Source organism: Lepus europaeus, chromosome 3, assembly GCF_033115175.1.
Source record: "Lepus europaeus isolate LE1 chromosome 3, mLepTim1.pri, whole genome shotgun sequence".
Lineage (NCBI taxonomy): Eukaryota > Metazoa > Chordata > Mammalia > Lagomorpha > Leporidae > Lepus > Lepus europaeus.
In genome coordinates, this window is record NC_084829.1 from 77,990,580 (window position 1) to 78,012,943 (window position 22,364).

Here is a 22,364-nt window from a genome sequence, read left to right on the forward strand (position 1 = left end):
TATAATACATAGATATATAAAATGAAAACAAAAATTAAGTATACCAATTAATGAAATCAATATAATAGAATAATAATTTTTTATCTTTAACTATGAACATTTCTCTCATGAAATGGTACTTTTTTTCTCATATTATTTTCAGGAATTAGAAAACTATGACCTATTGGAAAACGCAGTCCACAATCAAATTTTGCAAAAAAGATTTATAAATAAGACATGATAATTCTTTTATTCATCATGTGTGACTTCTTTCATGCATAAGTACCAGAGTAGAATAGTAGCAAAAGTTGAAAAATTCATTAAAATCATCACATATTTACTGTCACTCTGAAACCCAGGATCTAGTGGTTAAGAATATTTTAATTTTAATAACCATATATACATTTTTAAAGATTTATTTTATTTATTTTATAGAGTTACAGAGAGGTAGAGTCAGAGAAAGAGGTCTTCAATTCGCTGATGCACTTCCCAGATGGCCACAATAGCCAGAGCTGCTCCGATCCGAAGCCAGGAGCCGGGAGCTTCTTCCAGGTCTCCCATGTGGGTGCAGGGGCCCAAGGACTTGGGCCATCTTCTGCTGCTTTCCCAGGCCACAGCAGAGAACTGGATTGGAAGAGGAGCAGTCGAGATTAGAACCGGTGCCCATGTGGGATGCCTGTGCTTCAGGTCAGGTCTTTAACCCACTGGGCCACAGTGCCAGCCCCCATATATAAATTTTTAACAGTGGATTCTAACATGGATTAAATTGTCATAAGGGAAAATATAAATTTATTAATTTTGCTTTTATATGAAATTATAGAAAAAATGTGGAAAATAATACCAGGGAAATTGGATGGATATGTTCACTCTTGGCTGAAATAAAAAAAAAAATCTGGCCAAGATATCTTTCCTCATAGATAATATCTATTATTTTCCAGAATAAATATTATTCTACTTTCTTTAAAATTTTGTTTGATTATTTTAGTTGACAAATAAAATATATACACTTCTTGTATACAACCTGTTTTGAAATATTTATGAATTGTTCAATGAATAAATACAGCTAATTAATGTATGTGTAAGTCACTCAGTTTTTTTTTCTTATGAGAATACATAAAATCAACTCTTAGTACTTTTCAAGACCATAATACTTAGTTATTAACCAATTATCATGTTGTCCAATAGATCTCTTTAACTTCTTTCTATCTGAAATTATATATTCTTTGAGCATCATTTCCCCATCCCCCTTAATAACCTTCCCACACTCCATGTGCTCTATTAGCCTAAGCCTGGTCCTCATCATTCTATTCTTTGCTTCAAGGATTCAACCTTTTTAGAACCTATGTAAATATGAGCTCATGCAATTTAATGCATAATTTCTTTCAATTTTATACATGTTGTTGCATAAGATAGAATTTTCATGTTTTTAAGTTTTAATGATACATCATTGTACATATGGACTACATTTTCCTTGCCCATTTATCCATTGATAGACACATAGATTGATTTTATATCTTGGCATTATGAACAATACTACAGTGATCATGGGGATGCGCATAGTTCTGTGATAGATGTCATTTCCTTTGGATATATACCCAATAGTTTTATTGCTGGATCATATGGTAATTCTATTTTTTTGGGGGGGCGGGGAATCCATATACTGTTTTTCTTTTTTTTTCTTTTTTCTTTCTTTCTTTTTTTTATTTTTGACAGGCAGAGTCAACAGTGAGAGAGACAGAGAGAAAAGGTCTTCCTTTTGCCGTTGGTTCACCCTCCAATGGCCACCGAGGCCGGTGCGCTGCGGCTGGCACGCCGCGCTTATCCGAAGGCAGGAGCCAGGTGCTTCTCCTGGTCTCCCATGGGGTACAGGGCCCAAGCACCTGGACCATCCTCCACTGCACTCCCAGGCCATAGTAGAGGACTGGCCTGGAAGAGGGGCAACCGGGACAGAATCCGGTGCCCCAACCAGGACTAGAACCCGGTGTGCAGGTGCCGCAAGGCGGAGGATTAGCCTATTGAGCCGAGGCACCGGCCCCTATATTGTTTTTCACATGGTTGTGCTAACTTATATTGCCACCAGTAGTGTTCAAGGTTGCCTTTTCTTCATTTCCCTGCCCAAACTTGCCTACTTTTGTCTTTTTGATAATAGGCATTCTATCAGGTATAAAGTGATACCCCATTGTGGTTTTAACTTGTGTTTCCCAGGTGATTGGTTATGTTAATCATTTTCTCATATACTTCCTGTTCATTTATATACTATCTTTGAGAAATGCCTTCAGGATATTTCCCCATTTTTGATTAGTTTATTTGTTTTCTTAATATTGACTTGAGTTCCTTATATATTTTGAACTTTTTTTAACTTTAACCTCTTATCGGATGTGTGGTTCCTAAGGATTTGTTCCCATTCTATAGATTGTCTCTTAACTCTGCAGTTTTCTTTGCTGTGCAAAAGCTTTGTAGTTTAATATAATTCCATTTATCTACTTTTGCTTTTGTTGTCTCTGTATTTGTTGTCATATCTAAAAAAAATCATTGCCCAGGCCATGTTCTGTAGATTTCATCTTATATCTTCTAGTAGTGTTACAATTTCAGGCCTTACATGAACATTTTAAATATAATTTGCATAAATTTTTGGATATGTTCTAAGATAAGGGGTTCAATTTTATTGTTCTGTATATAGATATATGATTTTCATATTACTAGTAGTTAATGAGGTTGTCATTTTCCTATTGTGTGTTCTTCGCACTTTTGTCAAAATCAATTTATCATAAATATGTGGACTTAATTCTGGTTCTTCTTCTGTTTCACCAGTTGGTTGTGTGTGGTGTATGTGTGTGTGTGTGATGCCAAAGCATGCTGCTTTGATTGCTGTAGTATTGCAACATATTTTGAAGTCAGCTAGGGTGATTCATTGACCTCATTCTTTTGCTTGACTTTGCTTTGATTATTTGGATTTTTTTCTGTTTTGGTGAGAATTTTAGGATTTTTCCTATTTCTCATAAAAAAGAATATTGAATATTACAGTATTGATAGGGATTGCATTGAATCTGTAGATTACTTTAAGTTGTATCAATTCTCCTGCTTTCTTTGTATTTTATTATTCAATTAGAATAGCTGTTCTTAAACTGAAGAGTTGGAAGTGATGCTTCAACTTCTGCCTTCAACAGAAGAAATTGGGGCCAGCACAGTGGAATAGATGGTAAAGCTGCCACCAGCTATGCCGGCATCCTATACAGGCATCGATTTGAGACCCAGCTGCTCCACTTCTGATTCAACTCTCTGCTGATGTGTCTGGCCTCTGTATCCATGTGGGATACCCAGAGGAAGCTGTGGACTCCTGGCATCAGCCTGGCACAGCCCTAGTCATTGTAGCCATTGGAGTAATGAACTAGCAGATGGATCTCTCTCTATCTCTCTTCTCTCTCTCAAACACACACACACACACACACTCACTCACTAACTCTGGTTCACTCTTACAGATGGTGCAACAGCCAGCACTGGGCCTGGCAAAAGCTAGGATCTAGGAGCTTCATCTGTGTCTCCCACATGGGTGGCAGGGGCCCAAACAGGGGCCATCTTCTGCTGCTTTTTCTCCAGCCGTTAGCAGGGTGCTAGATGGGAAGTGAACCGGCACCCATATGGAATGCCAAAGAGGCAGGCAGTGGATTTACTGCATATGCCTCAACACTGGCCCTGAGTCTTAGTAAAGGGACTTACCTTGTGCTGCATAACATCTTCAATGAATTTTCTTTTGACAGGCAGAGTGGACAGTGAGCGAGAGAGACAGAGAGAAAGGTCTTCCTTTTTCTGTTGGTTCATCCCCAATTGCCGCTGCGGCTGGCGCACCATGCTGATCCGAAGGCAGGAGCCAAGTGCTTCTCCTGGTCTCCCATGTGGGTGCAGGGCCCAAGGACTTGGGCCATCCTCCACTGCACGCCCGGGCCACAGCAGAGAGCTGGACTGGAAGAGGGGCAACCGGGACAGAATCCGGTGCCCCGACCAGGACTAGAACCTGGGGTGCTGGCGCCTCAGGCGGAGGATTAGCCTATTGAGCCGCGGTGCCGACCTAGTTTATTTTTTAATATGAAAAATTCCCTCCTGAGATAAACTATAGTTTATTATAACTGTGGGTATGTGTCAAAAGCATCGTATAAACACACAAATGCTGAATGATATGAAGGTATTTTTAATTTTTGTTTTAATATTTTCTTATGATGTATTTGATGAGGTTCTTATTGTGGACAGACATCCATTTATGATTCATGCAAAATTTTGCAGTTATTAGAAACAAAGCATTGGGTGATTACTGACATCATAAATAAGAGTGTCAATTGTTAAATTAACAACAGGAGTCACTGTGCACTTACTCCCCATGTAGGATCTTTGTCCTTAATATGTTGTACTATGTGAATTAACGGTAAAACTAGTCTTCAAACAGTACTTTATACTTTGTGTTTGTGTGTCTGTGCGGGTTCAATCTGTTGAAATCTTTACTTAGTATATGCTAAGTTGATGATATGTATATAAAGATAATTAAAAATGAAAAAAAAAGAAACAAAGCATTAACTTCTTTTTCATTAGTATCTTTTAAATTTTCTTAAAGCACAGAATAAGCACTTACATAAGATTTTTACACTACTGCTTTGAGTGTTTTTTTTTCACATATTAAAGTATACTGTAGTTTAACTTTGGGGATGACTATAACATAAGGATAAAATGAACATTTCTGTACTTAGATTTAACAACAATTTTCTAAATAGAAATGATGATTAAGTGATATCCTTACTGAATTATGCAAACTATAATTTTGTGATGAAATGGAGATTCATTATTTTTCACAATTATTACATATTTTTAAGTTAGGCTCTTTTATTCATGTCAGTTAATAGAAGAAAGGACTGAAGAATTGGACAACTAAAAAATTCACCTAAGTATGAATGATAAATAGTGATTAGGAATCAGTGATTAATCCCAATAACCTAAAATAGTCACTAATACAGTTCAACTACTCTAGTATAATTTAAAGATTATAAGTTTCTTGTAGTTATATTTTATTTTCATTCTCTTCATGGATAGTCCTCATAATTAAAAGATATTATCTATGTTTTATTTGCCCAGCACTGAGGCAACTGCAGACCAACTGCAGCAGAATGTGGAAATAAATAACTACAGTATAATGTGGAAATAATCTACAATTCCACTGGAAGCAAAACAATTTATTTGTCCAAAGCCACATTCCTATTAAACAGAGAAACTAGGAGTGAAAGACGGTCAGGTGGCAAATTCTTCAATGTTAGTTGATAGTTTAGTTCAAATGTGTCAGTAAATATCCAGGTTGTTAGAAAAATATTCTTTCCAGGTAGAATATCTGAAATTTTATATCCTCTGTAGATAATCACATAACTTAGGCACAATAGCTTTAGAGCAATTGGTTTGGTCAACTCTCAGTTTCTTAAATTCAAAGGAATGTTTTTAGTAGTTATGTGCAAAAACTCTCAAGTTAAAACACCTAATTTGCACAAAAGCACCAGGGCATTCCCTGTTTTCTCCATTATTTTTATCCCAGTGAACAATGTACTATTTCTAACAATTTGATGAGGGCGATGAAGTGAATTAGTCCTCCAGATTTTGAAGCCTTGTGGAGTTGTGCCCTTTTGGAAGTATTTTTTTGTCCCAGGAATGTCAAAGCTGGCAACTTTTTGATGGCAATTTGTTTCTCCATCTGTCCCATACATTTAGAACAGTTGGGAAGAATGGTTTTCACGTTATGCTAGTAGGCCTTTACTTTTTTGTGTTGCCAATGTGATTTCTCTAAGGAGAGGTCACTTGTGTGTTGAGCTTCTAGGACTGACCTAGTGGAATGGTTAAGTTCTTTGATAAATTTTAAAGAAGCTCAAAAATGGCAGTTAAATAAACTAATAAAATCCAAAATTTGGTGGTTCTGTATTAGGGTATAGTAAGTTATGCTCCGGTAGCAAATACACCTTGGACACATAGTGGCTGGACATACACAGTGTATATTTTTTGTAGTCACAAGGCCCCATGAATACATGAAAGTAGGAGAGAAGGGGGAGACAGAGGACAACAGGATGTGAGTGAACACTTGTAATCTCTACTATTGTTGCCACAACTTTATCTAAAAAGTTTGCCTTTCAATATTCCTTCTTTTTTGATATTGCAGATTACATAATTTGATTTATTACCTGGATGAGTAATGTCGATTTGGGTTGTTTCATAATTTACTTTAAAAGAGAAATAAAATTTACAGCTCTTGGGGAATTAATCTGCCTGAATCTTTTGCCTGTTATGTTTGGAAAATTTATGAATGTAATATTATAATCTGAAATATGTTTCACCATTTGCTCAATCAAGAAGGAACTAGAAAATAATTTTAGAAAAATCAGAATATTTTGGAGAAATTAGATTTCTCTTCTAGTTTTTTCTAAAATATGTTAATCACTAATGTTTTAAGCATTTAAGGGTTTGATGGACCTCTGCGTAAGCTGTGTGACTCTGGGAGAGTTATTTAAAGTATTCATGATTTACCTCCTTAAATTAGAGGAGCTTGGTAACATCCCTTGTAGAACTGATGCATTTAGTAAGAAAATCCATGTGAATACATTGAAATTATTCCTGGTAGATACTTAAAGCTCGGTGAGATTAACGAGTGCAATACGGACTTCTGAAAAAGTGATAATCACATCATCCTTATCATAACTGAGCCAAACCTGGGTGTGTACATTTACTATTTATAGAGATATTTCTTACATACTAAAATGCTATTAAACATTTTCCATGGGTAAACTTACTAATATGCCCTTGGGAGTATCCAATGTTGTGGTGTAGCAGGTAAAGTTGCTGTGTATAATGCTGGCATCCCAAATGGTCGTCAGTTTAGAGGTTTCTGTCTAGGCTCCTCCACTCCTGATCTAGTTCCTTTCTAATAGCCTGGGAAAAGCAGCAGAAAATGGTTCAAATATCTGGGCCCCTGTGACCCACGTGGGAAACCTTGATAAAGCTCCTGACTCCTTGCTTCAGTCTGGTTCAATGCTAGCCCTTGAGCTCATCTGGCACATGAACCAGCAGATGGAAGACCTCTCTCTCTCTCCCTCTCTCTCTCTCCCTCTCTCTCTCTCTCTCTCCCTCTCTCTCTCTCCTTCTCTCTCTCTCTCTCTCTCTCTCTCACTCTCTCTCTCACTCTCCCTCTTCCTCTCCCTCTCTCCCTCTCTCTGTAACTCTGACTTTCAAAATAAATAAATCAATCTTTAAAAATATGCCTTTGGGAGTCACTAAATAAGAACAAGCTAGTACATCTGATCCTGAGAGGTTTTCTTTAATTACTTTGATGATTCTCCTCTTTCTTTCCTATGATGTTAATATTAGAAGCATTTCCTGTGGATTTAAGAATTTTCCATGTAGATGAAATTCTAGGATTTATCTATGCTAAACATAAACAATTGAATATGCCAATTAAATATTACAGTTACAGCCTAAGTAAACTTGCATAAGATATGTTATGAAGTTTTTAGTGTCCTTTTCCTTCTTTGAAATGGTTGTGTGTATGGATTGAATTGTGTCCCTCCCTCATGTGCCTGAAGTCTTAACCCTAGTACTTCAGAACTTGATCTTGCTTGGAAATGGGGTTGTTGCAGATGTAAATAGTTAAGATGAAGTCAAACTGGCATAGGAGAGGCCCCTAAATCATTGTGACTAATGTCATGAAAAAAAGAAAATTTGAATAGAGGGATTCCTGGAGAGGGAAGGCAATGTGAAGGCATAAGGAAATAACCATCTATAAGGCAAAGTAATCTTGAGGCCCTTATCCTCAGCAGGAGTCAACTCTTTCAGTGCCTTATGCTTGTAGCTTCCAGAACTATATAGGACAATACACTGTGGTTGTGTAAGCCATCCAGTTTTTGATATGGTAGCCCTAGTAACAACATAGGCTGTAGGAAGTTTCAATCTTCCATGAATTTTAAATTCATAAAAATTCTATTTCCAGTACTTTAAGGGAAAATCTAATATCAGAGGTAATTCAAGATACCCCACATAACTTGTATAAAAAGATGCCTAAACAGATAATGTTAAATATAAATCACTTAAGACAAATGATTAGATTGGTATAAGTTTACTTTTTAATGTGCATTTCTTATCTGCAACTGTATATGGCATGATTTTGCAAACTAATTTGCTAAGTCTGTTCCTAGAATTTATATGTTAGAAAGGATGAGTGCATTTTTGCAATCCCTGTTGTATCAATGCTCAGAAAATATTATTTACTTATCTACAAAACAAAGTTGTGTTAGTTGTGAAGATTTTGTAACATCATTGAATTTTCCATGTCATTGCCTTTTGTATATATAAAAACTAAATCTAGATATATTTACAAGCAGCAGGGGAAAAAAAAACATTGGTTTGTCAAACAGATGCCCTTTCTTGGAAGCATAATGAGATGACAGCTCTTTAGTAGTCCATGTCTGTGTGTATTTTATATGGGATTATTCCTTGGGTCTTTCTTTCTTCAAGAGTTTCTTGATATATTCAAGTAAAATTTTTGTGCAGATAATTGAAGTACCATATAATACATTAAGCCCTTCAACCACACTTCAAGTAAATCCATCAAAAATTTGCTTTAATCAGTGAAATATCAATGGGCATTTGGTCTAGTTGTTAAGAAGCCAGTTAAGATGCCTATATCAAAGTGCCTTGGTTTTACTACCTAGTCAAGCCCCATGTTCCAACTTCCTGACAATGCAGACCCACACAAGTAGAAAGTGATGGCTCCATTAGTTGCTTCCCTGCTACCTACCTGGGAGATTAGATTGAATTGTTGGCCCCTGGTTCTGACCTTGGCCATTGTAGGCATTTGGGAAGTGAACCAGTGAAGATGGGAGCATCCTTTCACTCTCTCTCCCTCTCTCTGTCTCTCTCTCTCTCTGTCTCTTAAAGTCATCTTTTAAAAAACGAAAACAATAGGCACTGAATCTCTAAACCTGAACTTTAAGCGCAAATAAAATTTCTCACTTTAGTTTTCTCTTTCCTTCTGTCTTCCACTTCTCTCCCATTTATACTGTGGCAATGAACACTTGATGTCATATAATATCCTCCCAGGAGCAATTGAATGTGTGTCTAATGGGGAAGAGAATGTGTGGACTCTAAATCAAGTCTCTTTATTTTACCCAGGAGATGCTACTGTAATGTTTGTGAGGCCAGAGTACACAAAGCAGAGATCAAACTTGAGAGAAAACCTCTCGTCATTAGTTTTACAGTCGCCAGTCTGCATATTTTCATTCTATTATGGGGCAGTAATTTTCCCAATTTTTCAACCACAGGTGGAGTTCTAAGAATATAAAATTTCTTCTTTTTGTAAAGCACACATAAAGCAAAAGTCCAATGATAACTTTTGTCTCTAACGACCAGATTTTGTTAACTGTCTTCCCCTGCTGCTGTCAGCTTAGTATCTCTTATGCTATGTTGTAAAAACAAACAAAAAAAGCTATGTTTTCATTCTGAACTTATAAGTCTCTTCTGTGCTTTATTTAATTTAGGATATCTCAGTTCAGTTTTGATATGCCATTATAGAGTATGTGCTAACATGTTAAGCTTTGATAATAAAATGTCCAAAGTTTGTGTTTAATATCATCAGGCCTTCTCTCTCTCTGTCTCTCCCCCCAACCCTATTCAAAGACCATGGGAAGCACTTATATGTGAAAATTCAGCATTAATTTTAAACTAGTGCCCTCTCAGTCCGCATAACCTAAATTTGTCTTTGGTTCATTATTTTTAAGATAAAATTGATTTCTATGTTTTATTTTATTAAGTTATTCAATGGCATGATCGTAAATATTATAAGTATTGAAGCCACTATAATAATCCTATTTTTTTCTAAGAATAATAATAAGCAATCAGAACTGTGAATGGAAGTAAAAATTGTGAGGGTTTGTGACTGAACTTTTATCTGTCTGCCGAACAAACGCATTGAAGAAATAACCCTCTGTCTCAAAACTGCCAATGTGGTATGTCTCTCTACTAATTTAAGTTCACTGCTTCAAATATGCTTAACAACTTGGGGAAAATAGCTATTGAGTGTAACAGTTAGGCTGTGAAAATTTTCAACTCTAATTAAAAGTCGGTTCTTCTAACTTGAGCCAATTTTCCCATTAATCCTTCTTCTGAGTCACTTACAGGATGGTGCTGTTCCCTTGGGATTATTCTTAGAAGAAATGTTCTCTACCTAATTGAATAGTGGTGGTTCAAACATGTAGATCAGCATATAATAGATCCCGAATAAGCATCATTTTCTTCTATGCTTACTCTTTAATTAATTCTTTAAATAATTGAGAACATCACTACTTACACTTCTGCCTGGTAGTAAAAGATGAGAAACTGTTTTTTATAGTTTTCTACCCTTAATTGGAGAAAAGAAAATAAAATCAGGTAAGAAAGCAGTAAGAATAGTTTATATCTAACTGATGAGTACCAAGATCACGTGTTTTTCATGCTCTAATATTTTAGATTTCAGCAGTGGAAAAAATGATTTGAAGTCCTCACCTCATGCATGCAGCATCAGAGACTATCACAGTCTTTAACCATGGCTCAAAGGGGTACATTTTAACAAAACCTTCCTCTTTGCAACATTTCACTCATTACTAGCATTTTCTTTATTCCTATGAATATAGCGCCCTGTGTGTCTGGTAGATGTGTCTGCATAATCAAAGATGGCAAAAGGAGAAAAATGTTTTCATGTCAAATTTCCTCTTTTTGTGCTCACAGTATCAAGCCTTTTTGTTGTAATATAATTTTAAAGTATGTTATTTCAAAAACTAAAAAAAATTAAAAAAATTAAAAGGATAAAAATGGTAATAGGGAGGTGGGGGAGAGAAAGAGGGAAGAAGGGAATATTATTATTTTCTTAGAATTGTATCTACAAATTACATTAAATCTGTTGAAAACTAATTAAAATTTAAAATAAAAAATAATCATTTGAAACCAGTTACTTTTCATACTTTATTATCATTGTTTCAAGTCATTTTGTTTATTTCTGTGAACATTCAAGTGAATTTTAGAATGAAGATGCTCATCTATATTTAAAAAACAGTTGAAATTCTGATTGAGTTTGCATTGGATCTGTAGATCGATTTTAGAAAATTGATATCTTAATAAAATTGAGTCTTCTATCCACGAGTTTACTGTATTTCTCTTATTTCTTTTTATGTTGCTCTGGTAAATAGATCTCAGCAATGCTTTTGAAGTTTGATTGCTTGTGTATTTGATAGCTTTTTTGTCAAAATCAGCCCTAATTATTTCATATTTTATGATATTGCAAATGATATTTTAATATCAATTGCTACAATTGCTTATAGCATATAAACTATAATTGGTTTTTTTCATGTTCATCCTGTGCCTCACTTGATAAATCTTGGTGAACTGATTTATTAATTCTGGTGGCATTTTTGTAGATTATTTTGAATTTTCCTCAGAGACATTCATGTCACCTCTGAACAGCAATGGCAATACTTCTTCCACTGCTATCTGGATGACTTTCATTTCTCTTTCTTACTTTATTGCATTCCTTTCAGTCTCCAGTACGATATTTATAGGAATGAGAAGATATCCCTTTACTGTTCATAATTTTAGGAAGAAACCATTTGGTCTTTCACAATTAAGTGTAATGTTAGCCATAAAGATTCCTTATAGATGTCCCTTACCAGGTTCCAAAATTTATTATCATTTTGATTCAGGTTTTCTTAATCAGGTATAAATATTAAATTTTGTCAAATACTTTATCAGCCTTTACAGAGATTATTTTATCTCTGTCTCTGTGTAGTAGGTTAATGTGGAAAATACATTGATTACCTTTCAAATATTCAACCAAATTTGCTTTCCTTGAATAAATTCCACATGGTCCTGAAGTAGTAGTTCTTTACATATTGTTTTATTTGATTTCGTATAATTTTGTTTAGATAATTTACATTCATATTCATGAGAAATATTGTTCTGTAGATTTTTTTCTGTTATTTTCTGGTTTGGACATCAGGGTATTCTTTTCTCATTGAATTGGATTAGGATATTCTTTTTTGTTAAGATTTATTTATTTATTTGAAAGTTGGAGTTACACAGAGAGAAGTAGAGGCAGAGAGAGAAAGAGAGGGAGAGAGAGAGAGAGAGAGAGAGAGAGAGAGAGAGGTCTTCCAACTGCTGGTTCATTCTCCAGATGGCTGCTATGGCCGGAGCTGCACCGATCCGAAACCAGGAGCCAGGAGCCAGGAGTTTCTTCTGGGACTCCTGCAAGGGTGCAGGGGCCTAAAGACTTGGGCCATCTTCTACTCTTTCCCAGGCCATAGCAGAGAGCTGGATGGGAAGTAGAGCAGCTTAGACTCAAAGCAGCACCCATATGGGATGCTGGCAATGGAGGCTGCGGCTTTATCCTCTACCCACAGTGCCGGCCAGAGGAACTATTCTTTTCTATTTCTAAAAGAGTTTTAATGAAATTGTTAGTAGATTTTCTGTGTGTTTAGAATTCACCAGTGAAGCCATATGGTTCTATTTTTGCATTTATATTTTCTTAATAGATATAGCTCAGGTGAGCTATCTCTTACTGATTTAGTTCAAACTATCTGAGTAAAGTAGTTTGTATTCTTAACCGGCAAAAGTTATTGACATGGGATTGTTCATAATAGTCTCATTTCTTTTAATATCTGGAGACCCTATATTAATATCACTTTTTCATTTCTGGCATTGGTAATTTGAACCTATTCTTTTTTATATCTCATATAAGAAGTCAATTAATATCATTGACTTTCTTAAAGCAATACGTTTAGGTTTAATTTAATTTGTGTATATTTGATAATTTCATTAATTCCCTCTGATTCTGGGTTAGCAGCAATTTTCTTTCACTATTTTTAAGATATTTCACTTCCTTCCAAAGAAATATGCTTTGATCTTTACCTTTGTTCTGCATTTATGTCTCCATTCATTAAATTCAGAATTTTTTTTCTTCTACCCAGTTTTGAGTAATTCAATTTCTATATGCCTTGGTTTACCTTTTTTTGAGTTCTTGGTCTTGAGATTGATTCATTGTACTTCCTGCATGTCTGGACTTAAAGACTTCTTCAAATTAAACAAGTTTGTCTATTAGTGATCAGTTTTTTGTTTTCAACTTTCTCTCTTCCTTCTTTAAGGACTCAAACTACAAACATATGAAGACACATGTTTCTGACAGCCCATTGATTCTCTCTTTATCTCTCTGTGTTTCACTTTGGATAGTTCTTGTTTTACTTTCAAGTTTATTTATCTTTTGTTTGTCTAATCTAGTCTGCCATTAGTACCACCAAGTATATTTTTTCAGATCAGACACCTTAGTTTTCATCTCTAACACTTCAAATTTTAAAATATTTTCTCTATCATATCACTATTCAAATTTTCAAAGCTGTGCATTATGTGTTCAATAGCCATTTTAATATTTCTACTTACAATTTAATATTTGTGTCAGCTCTAGTCTGGCATTGATTAATTAGCTTTCAGTACAGGTAATATCTTCCTGCTTTGCTGTATAACTAGCAATTATTTTTAGGTGCTAAGCAGTTTATTTATTTATTTATTTTTGCATTGAATGCTGATCATTTTTGTAGTGCTACAGATATTCTTAACTTTTTTTTTTTTAGACTGAAGTTGAGGTAACAGGGAAAGAAATTTTTCTTTTCCTTTTTCTTTTAAGACTTGTTAGAGACAGAGTAATATCAATCTGTGGCTGGAAGTATTCCACACTATTGAGGCAAGGCCATTTTGTGAAGTCTACCTCATGACTCCTCAATAATCAGATTTTCCAGTATGGCTAGTGAGAACAGGTACTATTCTTATGCTTGTGTGAGTGCTGAGCCATTTGGTTTCTATAGTTTCAGGCAGAAGTTTTTCTGGCTTGAGTAGTTTACTCATGCACATTGGCTGATTGGTACTTAACTGCATACCACAGAAGGATCCTTTCCCTGAATCTAGAGTTCTGTTTCTCTGAGTCTCTGTCCTGTCAAGACCTACTTCCTGGGAATGCTAGCAGCCTTATTGTGTACAAAATCTCAACTCTGTATTTTTACTTTAAGGTATGTGTTGGGCTCTCGCTAGATTTTTTTCTTCTGCCATTGATACCTGAAATTTTTTTCTGAATGAATGCATTGGGGTGCTTGGAGGTGTTACTTGTTTTGTTTTACATCTCTCAGATGTCAGTGTCCTTTACTGCTTGGCGCATAGTATCTTTGGAATCATTTAACATATATTTTGTCTATTTCTAAGTAATTCAGAAACAGAGTAAATGTAGTCTCTTTCACTTCTTCTTGGTTAGATGTTGGATTCTAAGATAATCTTTTAATTGACTAACAAGTCTAGGTCTTAATAGTCTGTAAAGAATTAAAGATCACCATTGTGAAATTTACTTGTACCTTGATAATACAACGCTTTTTACTTATTAAAGTAATGATAGCAAATTTATTTTTCTTATAGCTCTTGAACATAAGTGCAGATTCAAATCCTTTGTCAACAAGAAATCAGGATGGAACAAATGAGAATTGGGCAACAGTCTAATGATGAAAATCCCAATATATTTAGAATGTGTTTTTTTCTCTTTGGCTTTCATGCTAAACTGAACTTGTAAGGGGTTCCAAATCTACTTGGGACATAGAGATTCTTATGCTCCTTTTAATTTTTGACATGAACTGGATCTACAGTAGGGATATTTAGTAAATATGAGCTGCAATGATCAAACAGATGGATGGCAAACAGATGATTGGAAGCTGCTAGTAATTGTTGAGTATTATTTATGAGGTCAGTTAAAACAATTTATATTACAGAATGTTTTAATTATTAATAAAAGCAACATATTTCTGAGCTAATACAAATGTGGGACACTTCTGTCTGCCTTGGTAGAAATGAAGGAGCTGTGACCATCTGATATTTGCATGCAGAAGACAGTGAGAGACCAGTGATGATGCAACAAATACAGTGCACTGTGGAGATGGCAAAGTCAAGATGGTAACAAATTCTGAACCACCAAAGAACATTCTAAATGTATCTGTTTCTAAAATAAGGTCTCTTGGACATGTGACCATAAAATTAAGTTGACTGTCTGGCGCTGTGTTAATACTAATCTTTTGTTTGTTAGAATGCACTGTGCCAAAATGTTTTCTGTTCTGATAATGTGTTCTTGTTCTCTGTGAAAAGCTTTCCTTATGAATAAATATTTAAAATTTTCCTTTGTCAATGTCTTTATTTGCATCTAAACATCTGAACTTACTTACATTTGCTTGTTTAGGTTGAAAGGAATCTCAAATTCCTAAACTTGGATATGAGAATCTCAACTTCAAATGTTATCACAGCATAGGAAAGTGTTACCCTTTCATGGATGGAGGAGTAGGAGGAGTGAGTGCAGTGAAATGTCAACCCAGACTTTGGATTGTGTGAGAATAGCTTGCTTTATGTGTTGCTTTCCAAGTTTGTCCCTCCTACTGAATCTGTGTTTTGAATTATTTTTCCTTTAGATGTGTTAGTTCTTTTTTCCAAGTTGAACCTTATTTTATTTTCCTTGCTAGGACCCATTTTATTATTCCAACATTTCCCATTTTAGTATCATCTGCAGAATTCATTAAGATGCTGTTTACTTCCATGCTGAAGATTCTGAAACACAGAGATGGATAGGACTTAGGGTCAGGCTGTGCAGCCTCTCCCTGCATGCAGCCCCGATAACACACTCTGGATCATATTAATGAGGATTTAATCTGCTACACAATTTCCTGACAGAAAGGAACTTCTTTCTTATTAAAAAGTTTATATATTTATTTGAAAATCAGAGTTACAGAGAGACTGAGGGTGAGGGATATTCCATCCCCAGATGGCCACTATGGCCAACATAGGACCAGGCTGAAGCCAGGAACTGGGAACTTCTTCGAAGTCTCCCAAGCTGGTGCAGGCATCCACGTATTTAGGCCATCTTCCATTGCTTTTTCTTGGCCATCAGCAGGGAACTGGATTGGAAGTGGAGCAGCTGGTTCTTGAACTGGCATCCATATGTGATGCTGACAGCACAGGAAGTGGCTTTACCCACTACTCCAAAATGCTGGCCCAATGTGGACTTTCCCATAGCAAAACTTTCCCATAGCAAAAACTTCAAGAAAGATAACAGCACTATGTATGCCTGTGCTGCATGGGAATAAATCAATTAACATTTATTGACCATCATTAAGCATATGTCCAGATACTGCCTGTGTAGAACAAATTCTTTAACTCCTTCTCTTGCGGAAGTTATAAGCTAATTAGCAGAGAAAATATGAACACAGCCCTGCACACACACTCCTGAAACAGTGAGAGGACAAAGTTCCTTGCAGAGATATGCTGACTTGTGAAATACAGAAGAAATTATGCAGAGACTAGAAAAAAAATCTGTATGGATTGTAGAGCTCAGAAAAGGCTATACTTGAAGTGCTTATTTATGAATCTGCACTGTTGTGTGCTAGGTATTTACTGATAAACAAAAACATTAGAGAAGCTCTCCTAGGCCCTATGACCTAGGGGCAAAAGAGTAACAGACAATAACCATCATTAAAAAGCTTTCAGGTGACAAGAAAATAAAAATATCACAATGGAGAGTGATAGGAACTTTCAAAACATCATTGTGGCTGCTTTTCCTGATACTTAAAGTCAGTAAAGTGAGACATTACCTGGATGGATGTTTATGCCCATAATTTAACTTATTGCTGATTCATTCACTTTTATGTCAGATGTTTACTCTGTGCAAAGAATTAGGCTAGACATTATGTTATATAAACATACAGAACTAGACTTAGACACTGACTTCAAGATTTCAGTCTAATATGAACAAATGTACTGAAAATACAAAGTGCAAAGTAAAAAAAAATAATATGGCTACATTTTTACTTGGTTTGCATTTTAGTAACCAACACAAGACCTAGAAAGCAATTTAAAAATATTTGTGTTATATGGAAAGCAATTTTTAGCCAAAACTCTTGGCAAGAAGTGGGAGCTTGTAAAAGAATCTTGCTCCCTCAGTGAAGGGGAGTATGCAAGCAGCCGCCAACCACAACTGTCTGTCTGTTGGAAATTTCTGGGTTGGGGGTAAATAATCAGAAACAGATAACAAAAGCTGCAACACAAGAAACAGCTTATCCAGGACTAACTATATGTCAAGCTCTTAGTTAGCAATCTTAACATTTAGAATCTCTTACCATCTCTGCAACAGTGCCGTGAGATCACTATTATTCTTTTTCATATTGCATGTGAAGGAATCTGAGCACTAGAAACGAATAAACTTTGACCCAGCTAGTATTCAGCTTAGCATTAGCTCACATGCTGGTATCATGAAACCTGAAGTCAAAATTTAAGAAGTAATAATTGACATGTGACTAAGGGGATCTGGCTTTACGTAATGGCCAAAAGCAGTGGGACAAGTGCACATTAGAAATAGCTGGGGAGTTAATATACCACTTATTTTAACCTAATATAAGAATCACTGGATGGGATTCTCTGACATCAGAATTTCTAGAGGCTACCTACAGAATCCTAGCAGAGAATCAGAGTTGAGAACAAATGTCTAGGTTTTCTCCACAGCAAAGAATAACAAAAATCCTAAAAACAAGCAATTTATTTATTTATTTATTTGTACCTATGCACATACAGTCTCCACAGTTATGCTCAGAATTCATGCTTGTGATGAATAAAGTTCTGAGAGTTAAAACCTACCTTTCAAATTTCTTGATGCTGTGTGTTATCCCATAATGGGTAAAGTCTACACCCTTTAAACAGATTGCAACCTTTCAACCAAGTGACCCTTTAAACAGATTGCAACTCTTCAACCATGTGTTTCAAGAAGTCAAAAGGATTAACTCCCTCTTGTCTCATGATAAATCTCTTTACAACAACAGAATTCCAGCATTTATCTAAAAATTATGATCCTAAATGTACTTTAAGTTGAAAGTATAGCCACTTCATCTAGAATCTGGGAGCCTCAAAGACCTAAGATCATCTGAGCATCCACGGGAGGAGAGGAATTTTATGTCTGGTTACAATGAATACTGAGCTCCCATCATGGTCATTTCATGGTTTCCAATGCTTTTCCTCAGCATACACCTCAGAGGCATACAAGACAGGAGTTCAAATACAAATATAAAAAACCATACATTTGAAAAAATGTGCATCCTGAATAGGATTCATGATCCATAAAATTTCCTTATACACAAAATATCTCTTAGTTTAGAATTTTAATACAAGTCTTGATCTTATCAATTGACAGGTAGAAGAATTTTTTATATATGTATATATGTATATATATATATACATGTATAAATGTATATATACACACACATATATATCTAAGAATGTGCTGGAAATAAGAAAGCAGGTAGGAAACTCTTTACATTGTTTTAAAAGAGTTTTAAAGCTTTAACAGCTCGTTTTCTGAAAATTTGGTAAAATGACTTGTAAAATAAAATTTTGTGCCTTGAGGGAGATCAAGGATGAGAGATAGTTGAAAAGATAAAATAATTTAATAAATAATATAAAATTTCTTTTCAAATATAATGTCAGGCTTAAAATAATTCCTTTCTCTAAACTGTAGTCTTGCTTTCATGGAGGCCATACATTTTCCTAAAGGCTACAAATACCACTGAACATTTGAAAGTCGTCAATTAGTTCATTTCAGTGAATTATGGGCTTTTGGATCCTGGGCCAATAATTTTGTTTGACAATTGAAATTGGTTCATGGAGTATTATTTTAGGCCAGCTAAAATTAATGACCTTTTTACTCTCCAAGTTTCAAGCCGCAGATTTCAGGAACAGAGACCAATGTAATGTGTATCCTACATTCCAGCCGGCAAAAGTAGCAAGGGTGTTTCCTGTGGCTAGTAAAGAGCATGTTTCTTAATAAGAAAATAACTGTTTGAGCATTATAACACATAAAATCATTTCCTGGTTTGTGTTTCACATGTGGTTTTCTATTATTATCTGCTACAATGACTTTACTTCCTTGACACGTCTGACCTTCATCTCCATCTGCATTGGAAATCTTCAACTAACATCTTTAACCCAACTATGAATTTAGCTTCTTACTTGTATTTCTTACCAAAGTAATTGTTGAAAGGAAATGGATAAATGAATCAAATGCATAAAATAAGAAATGAAAGTGTTAATATTATAACTGATGTCACATATAAACAATGAATTATGAGGCTATTATGAACAATTACAAGTCAAAAAACTGTATACCAAGAAGAAATAATTAAATTCCCAAGCAATAAAACCCACCAAAACTGAATCAGGATGAAGCAGAAAATATTAATAGACCAATGAGTCATGTGACTGAAAATAAAACTACTTAACTGTATCATAAATTTATAGAAGAACTAATACCAATTCTCCACCAAACATTTCATATATCAAAGAGTAGAGAACACATCCAAACTATTTTTACAAGGCCAAAATTACCGTGATACCAAAGCTAGACAAGTAAATTAAATTATAGGCCAATATTATTGATTAATATGAATGCAAATTCCTCAACAAAATACTAGCAAACAAAATTTGATAACATGGTAAAAGACCATTCATCATGACCAAATAGGATTTATTCCTGGGATATAAGGATGATTCAGTGTTTGCAAATCAATAAATACAACACACCACTTTAACAGAATCAATGACAAAACTTATATGATCATTCCATCAGATGACAAAATTGCTTTGCAATATCCTTTCATGATGAAAACCCTAATCAATGATGTATAGGAAAGGATTTTAATAAAGATGTATGGGAAAGGATTGTAATAAAAATGTATAATAAGCCCATTTTTTTTGGATCTTTCTCTCCCTTTTTGATTCTATCAGTTAGTATTAGCAGATACTTGTCTTGTTTGTGTGATCTCTTTGACTCTTAGACCTATCAGAGCTATCAATTGTGAGCTGAAATTGATCACTTGGACTAGTGCGATGGCAAAGAATCAAAGAATCAAAAAGGGAGAGAAAGATCCAACATGGGAAGTGGGATACACAGCAGACTCATAGGATGGCAGATGTCCTAAACAACACTCTGGCCTCAGAATCAGCCCTCAAGGCATTCAGATCTGGCTGAAGAGCCCATGAGAGTATAGCAGGCATGGAAAGCCAAGATATCATGGAAAAAAAAAAAAGACCTAAATGAATGATCTCTGTGAGTGAGATCCCAGTGGAAAGAACGGGGCCATCAAAGAAGGAGGTACCCTTCTCCGAAGGGAGGAGAGAACTTCCACTTTGACTATGACCCTATCGGAATAAGATCAAAGTCAGCGAACTCTAAAGGCTTCCATAGCCCTGGCAACTCATGACTAGAGCCTAGGGAGATTACTGACGCCATGAACAGGAGTGTCAAATTGTTAAGTCAGCAACAGGAGTCACTGTGTACTTACACCCCATGTGGGATCTGTCCCTAATGTGTCGTTTAAAGCCAAGTGATGCTATGACTGGTACTGAAACAGTATTTTTATACTTTGCGTTTCTGTGTGGGTGCAGACTGATGAGGTCTTTGCTAATTATATACTGAAGTGATCTTCTGTATATAAAGAGAATTGGAAATGAAAAAAAAAAAAAAACCTGGTGTTAAAATGGAAATGGCATAGAAAATTAATTAATTTGAAAAAAATTATGTAGGATCTCTGTCTTTAATGTGCTGTACATTGCTATTTAATGCTATAATTAGTAATCCAATGGTAGTTTTTTCACTTTATGTTGCTATATGGGCAAAATGTTGAAATCTTTACCTAATATATACTAAACTGATCTTCTGTATACAAAGAGAATTGAAAATGAATCTTTTCATGAATAGAAGGGGAAAGGGAGCGGGAAAGGGGAGGGTTGCGGGCGGGAGGGAAGTTATGGGAGGGGGGAAGCCATTGTAACCCATAAGCTATACTTTGGAAATTTATATTCATTAAATAAAAGTTTAATAAAAATGTATAATAAGCCCATAGCTATCATACTCAGTTATGAAAAATTGAGCCTTTCCCTTCAATATCTGGAATAAGACAAGTTTGACCACTGTCATCACCTCTATAAAACACAGTATCAAAGTACTTGCTATGTGTACACGGTTGGTACAGTGCTTAAGATGCCCCTTTGAGCTGCCCTCCTTCCATATTTCAGTGCCTGGGTTTGAGTCCCAAGTCCTCTTCCAATTCTAACTTCCTGCTTATTTGTACTCCGGAAGGCAGCAGATGATAGTCCAAGCAAACCTTTACCCCATTCCATACACAAACATCAGTGTCCATCTAAGAAGAGAAAAGTGATACCGAGAATTCTTGTTTAGGGAGGAAAGGTCTTGTAAAGAAGCAGTGAGAAGGCAGCCATCTGAAAGCCAGTACAGAGACCTCTTGGAAAAGCAGACCTGGAACGCCTCCAACAACTAGTGATATTTTGTTAATATAACACTAGAAAACCAATAAAAGGACTTTAAGCAGATTTTAAACTGCCAACCACTGCCTTTTTCTTATACACTTTATCCTCACCTTCTCTTATAGTTCTTGGTGGCTACTCTTGTTCTCTTTTCCAATCACCTTTGATTGTTTTTTCTCATTCAGACCCCAGAACCAACTAATACAACATTCTGTAAATTTTGCTTTAAAACATACATCTTGAACCTGTGTACTTTTCTTCATCCCTAGAGTTATCAAGCTCACGAAATTATCTTCATTCATGTGGTTGGCTGGATTCCCAAATGATCTCCTTAATTGTGAACTGTGTCCTTTAAATCTATTCTTGTAGTAACCGTGATTTTTCTAAAATGCAAATTTGGTTCTGATTATCCTTTCAGAAGGACAAAAATGTTCAGTCTTTTTTCTTTCACAGCAGAGATAAAATTTCTTGATATGCCGTACACAGTCTGGTCCTCTCTCAACTATCAGTCTTGTATGTCCTCCATCCCCATAAACTTTTCTCGCCAGGTTCCAACACAAATCTATTACTTTGTTAAGTTTCTGGTGCATGTTGATCCTTACTTATGTGTTGACTTTTCAGAAGATTTCTGCTTCTGGTTGTTTGTTTGTTTTAAATATGGAATATCCTCTTCACTTTATCCTGAATAATTCCTCCTCAAACCTCAGGTCCAACTGAGACCATATTTTCTTCATAACTTCTTTGTTCCCCATACAAGGGCAAATGCCTATTATGCCTGTCCATGATATCTTTCCATATCATACCGTGAATTCCCACATCTCCTTAGTATTCTAATCAGTTGCCTTCAGGCTTAGTTCACTGAAATGTTGCTAGTACTTGGAATCATACATAGTTATTCTGGGTGACTACTAAATATTAATTGAATGAATAAATGAATGAAACTCACTATAACTTTACATTAGAAA